Consider the following 5,450-nt stretch of genomic DNA (forward strand, 5'->3'; position numbering starts at 1 on the left):
TTTAATTCAAGTCTTTATAATGACAAAAAAATCAGACTAAAATGGCTCAGCCTGAAACATGAACATATAACTAACAAGTAGCTGTATTAAATACAATGAGGTTCAGAACAAACCTTAATGTTCTGTGTGGTTCTGACGTGGATCTCTAGTATTCTATGTCTAGCATTGTTGACGCCCATAGTCAGTAGTGGATAAAGGGAAAGTGTCTGTCCCCATTTGGTTTTTTTTTTTTTTTTTTGGTTGTCAAATGATCCTTTATTGAAACATTTTCCTTTGTAGGTAACTGGCTGGGCATTCCACCGCACCACTGTTGATGTCATCTATGACGTCATGAGGGTGGCGGCCATCAACATTGCAACCCACAGACTGGGCAGTCCCCAGGATTTCTTTAATGGTTCCAGAGAGTTCTCTGGCTAAAGATCGGTGTCGCATCTGTTGGGCAATATTGACAATCTCATCAAAAGTGATATTTCCACTGTGCTTAATGTTTTTCTTGGTGGTTCCTTGAGAGCTTTGATAATCAGGGCAGAGGCAGAAGGTACCACTTCTATCTGGGCCTGTCTGTTCTGAATGGTCAGTTTCACTGTAATCCTTAGACCCTTCCAATCACCGGTTGCCTTGGCGATGTCATCACCAACCTTTTTTGGAGACAGACTCAGCGGGCGGATCTTCGGGGCCAGGGCAGATGTGGCACTGACTTCGCCACCCGTGCACCTCAGGTACACGACTTTGATCTCGTTGGGGCCGAACTTACGCGGCATTGCAGGTGGCTGGTGTCGGATGAACCCGGATTTGGGACGACCGAAGAAAGTTGCACCTTTGCCTCCCCGAGCCGAAAGCCAAAAGCCCCATTTGGTTTTGATTTCCTTCCTCCATCACCCTGGTTATCACAGTCCTCGACACTTGTTTCACTCATTCTAGCTATCCTTCTTTCTTGTTTTTCCAGAACAGACCCATGTAATGCTGAAATTTCCAGTGCACAGTCAGTCTCACCTAATTCTGAGACAAAGTTCTGTCCCTGAGATGAAAGTGAGTGTCGATTTGATGCCCATAATATGGGCATTGTGATAACCTTAATAATCTCTTAATATTTATTAAATGAATGGATGATCACTCTGGCTTTCACTGAAAGAGAATAATGCACATGGTCTAGAAAAAATCCCCCCAGCTGTGCAGAAATTATTGACCCTAAACTGTTGTGTTTCCTATGCCACACTATCAAACATCATCCTGGCTCTTCCAGCCAGGCCTGCATTGTTTAATGCATGCACAAAGCCATCTATACATGAGGACATCTATACACAAACAGTGTGACACTTGTTTGGGTGGGTCAGAGGTAATTTTTGCTTCGTTCAACAGGATGGGTCACATTGTTCACTAGCAGATTGCAGATAGGAGAGCAGCTAATGTAGTTGTGAAGCATATTAAAATCTGTGTAGGTTGAATTTCTAATTTATTTTACTTGAAACTCTGAATTTTTATTTGCCTATGGTCCATCTTTTCACACAGAGCTTTAAGTTTATGAACATGAAATGCACTAATAGCAACGATGTTTTTTATTAAATGTTCTCTGCCAGAGATTATAATACATGTCCAAATATCTGATGAAGAAAAACAAAGGGAGGAGATAAGAAATAAGTGACCTAAAATCAGGACTAAATTCAAAACAAGCTTAAAGTTTTGCCGTGAGTGAAAAATTTAAAATTTAGTTGCTCCATCTAGTGGTGAACCGTTATATGACTTTAGTGAAGAGCTTTTAGTTTTTCTTTTTTTTTCTTTTTTTTTTTTTTTTTAAAGATTTTATTTATTTTATTTGAGAGAGAGAGAATGAGAGGGAGGAAGGTCAGAGGGAGAAGCAGACTCCCTGCCGAGCAGGGAGCCCGATGCGGGACTCGATCCTGGGACTCCAGGATCATGACCTGAGCCGAAGGCAGTCGCTTAACCAACTGAGCCACCCAGGCGCCCAAGAGCTTTTAGTTTTTCATGCTGGTTTTATTCAAAGTTTGTTCTGGTTAAGTAGAAAAAAATACTTAATAGACTCCCTGTCTTATTGTCCCACTTAAGTTAACAGAAAATTACTCCACATAAAAAGAAAACATCACTACTTAATGAATCTCATAGACTTAAAGACATATTTGCTAACCAACTCAAATTTCAAATCATTGTTTCTTCCTCGACTGGTCTAGGAACTAGCATCATTGCTGATATATATATATACCTATAATTATATTTTTAACCCATATATCATCCTGAAAATATGAGAAAATTTAGGCCTAACCTGGATTAATAGGCGAAAATTTAGGCCTAACCTGGATTAATAGGCGAGAAAGGCTAATGAAGAGGGTAGCTCCTCGGCAGTTAAGAGCAAGAGTTTTTGACTCAGGCCTTCATAAGGCCTGAAAAGTGCTCCGAATTGTGTGAAAAATATCAATCCAGTCAATAGGTGAAGGGGATTAAGAGGTACAAACTTCCAGGTATAAAAGAAATGAGAAAAAATATAGATTACATGTGTACCTGAATGTAATAAATTGTTCCGCTTAGCAGGGGCTCTCCATCGGGCTACTTGGGTTTGAATTCTGACAGTAGCCCTCCTTAGCTGTGTGGTCTTTGTATGTCAGTCTCGTCATCTGTAAAATGAAAACCATACTACCCCTCACATAGAATTGGGAGGTTAAGTTAGATACTGCATGGAAAGCACTTGGAACTATATCTGACGCAGAATAAGCACTCAGTAACATTTTCCTGGTATTATTCCTGACTTTGCTTTGTGTATTCAGGGATGTCTTGATGTGGTTTTGGTGTATCATTGAATTGTGTCAAGTAGTCAGGTATCCATTTGGCATGCCATTGGGAACCTCTCGCTTCCCTGACTCAGTGAAGTTGTTCTCACTCTAGAAGGGTCTCTTCATTGTAATATCTTAAGTGTAAGAGCGACCATATCCCATTCTGCAACATTATTTGTACGGTCAGTCTTTCACTTCCCAAATTCAGCTTTGTCTTCCAGAATTCCAGCACTCACTTGGAAAGCAGAGATGGCTTGTCTTGCTCCTCGGCATGCCCGAGGGTTGTTCATTTTCTCCTCAGAACTTCAAAAACATGGTTTTGCTTTAGTCTTTCCTGATAGCAAAGTTTGATGAGAAAAAGAGGAAGGACTGATTCCATGAAGCTACTTGGATACCTAGTCTAGGAAAATAGCACACTGAGCTGACCATATTAGAGTTATATTTTCTTTTACTCTTAGAAAGCTGTCTGCCATGAAATACCTGTCTTCTTCCGGGATCTAATTGCAGATGCCCCTAAGAGCCTGGACCAGGGAGCCGGAGGTGCCTAGTTTTAAGTTGTACCTCCACCATTTACTAGTTGAATAACTTTAGACAAATTATTGACCTCTGTGGGCCTTTGTTTATTCATTTGTACAAGGGAAAGCATAGAAGCTGTCAGAAGTTGTTCTGCAAATTAAGCGAACTAATATGTATAAAGGTCTTAGACTAGTGCCTGGTATGTAGTAAGTGATACATGAGTTAGTTGTTACAGAGTTATTATTTGTGGATACTCATTATTCTGTGGAGCATGAAATGTTGTATCTTTCCAGAAATTTCAAATTCAGCATAATCTAAGACTTATTCTTTCACTTTCACCTTTTGTGACATTTTCCCATACATGCTCTTCTTGATTCCAGTCTTGAATTTTGTCTCTCCCTAGTCTTTGATTTACAGTTTTTCTTTTTAGATGGTATTGTCCACCTCTCCTGTTAATACATTTTACTCTAACCCTTCTACTTCTTACCAAGGAATTTCTCAAGGACATAAACTGTGTTTATGCTTTATATGTTTCTGATGCTTCCCAACAGAGCTAGTAGGTGCCCAGCAAACATGTGTGAATAAAAAATACAGAAACACTAGCTTGCATTTGCACCTCAAGTCTGTGATTGCGTCAGAAAAGAATACCTACAACTATAATTATTGTCATTTACTTAGTAGCTATTCAATGCTAGGCACTATCCTAAGGGTTTTATATAGCATGGCTCATTAAATGGCATCAACAATTTTGGGGGGTAAATCCTATTAGTTTCATTTTACAAACCAGGAAGCTGAGTTTCAGAAAATATAAATTGTTTGTCCAAGGTGTCACTGTTAAAGGCTAAAGCCCCTTTCTCCTGAAAAAACCCTCTCTCGGTTATTGGACATGTCCTTCATTTTTCTATTCCTTGTAGTATGTTTATGGTACATGGTTTGTATATGGTTTAGGGTGGGGCCACGGTTCTTTGGTCTTACATCTCCTGCAGGCAAATGCCTTTGCTGAACTCCCCCAGAACTACACATTTGAGAGGTTGCAAATTCTAATGCTACAGGAACCATACAGAGAACCGTATGTGTTGTGCGAGGGTATGGGTCATGTCTTGGAAATCCAGCGTTTTCCCCATCCTGTCACCAGGACCTATGAATTTTCTGTGAATGATGTCAGTCAGCTATGGCCTCTTTGTCCTCCCTTCCCCCTCCACATCACTCTGGCTCAAGTCCTTGTTACCTCATGCTACCCGGGAAGATTGCAAGAGTTGCTTAACGCCTTCCTGCAGATCTTGTGTCTTCCCCTCCCTAATCTAGTCCGTTTATCACAGCAAAACAAATTTTTGGACTTTAGCTCCTTACCAAAAAGCCTTTGTGGTTTCCCATTGTTTATTACTACGTCGAAACCTAGCTTTTCATTGTAGACCAGCCACAACATATTCATACCTAACACTCCGTTGTTATGCCTTTACCCAAATCCTCTGCTTTGGTCAGAATGGCTCCGATGGCAGTTCCTGAAAATGCCAAGCACAGACTTTCTTTTTCTTTTCTGCCATGATCTTTTCTTAGCTTCTTCCAGTTAAATAAATCTTATCCCACTTTCCTGTTCTATACTAGTTTTTTGTTGTTGTTGTTTTTGGTGAGATGAATGCTTGCCCTTGTTTCTTTCTTTCTTCTCTCTTTCCCTCAATATGAATTTCCCTGACCCCCTACCACACTTATTAAATCATGAATATGGAATGCATTCTGTATACTGTTTCATAGAAAGGCAGTAGAATATAGTAATCCAACACATAGACTCTGGAGCTAGGCAACTGACTTCAAATCCTGGTGGTACCATTCACCTTCCTGGTGACCTCAGTCAAGTCACTAAACCTTTCTGTTCTGAAGTTACTTCTACTCTACATTGAAGATAAAGTAATGCCTGTCTGATGAGACTGCAGAGAGGATTAAATGAATCATTGTGTGTAAAACAATGTCTGGCACAAGATAAGCACTAAATAATAGCAGTGATGATGATGATGATGATGCTATTATTTGCTCTTTTGTGTGTGACATTTTTCCGTAACTGATTTGTAAACTCTTTCAAGTCAGAGATTTCTATAAATCCTTGTCTTGTAGGAAGAGAGTGTGATACAAAAGTTCATAGTGGTCAGGAGACCA

At 40.0% G+C, this 5,450-nt stretch overlaps 1 pseudogene across 1 annotated transcript; it reads right to left on the bottom strand.

The window, feature by feature from the left end:
* Positions 1-238: 238 nt before the first annotated feature.
* On the bottom strand, positions 239-776 carry LOC116639703 (annotated as a pseudogene). Its single transcript, XR_004300907.1, has one exon. The product of XR_004300907.1 is annotated as a 60S ribosomal protein L12-like (transcript).
* Between the last annotated feature and the right edge of the window lie 4,674 nt (positions 777-5,450).

This window comes from Phoca vitulina, unplaced genomic scaffold (assembly GCF_004348235.1).
Source record: "Phoca vitulina isolate PV1807 unplaced genomic scaffold, GSC_HSeal_1.0 scaffold2, whole genome shotgun sequence".
Lineage (NCBI taxonomy): Eukaryota > Metazoa > Chordata > Mammalia > Carnivora > Phocidae > Phoca > Phoca vitulina.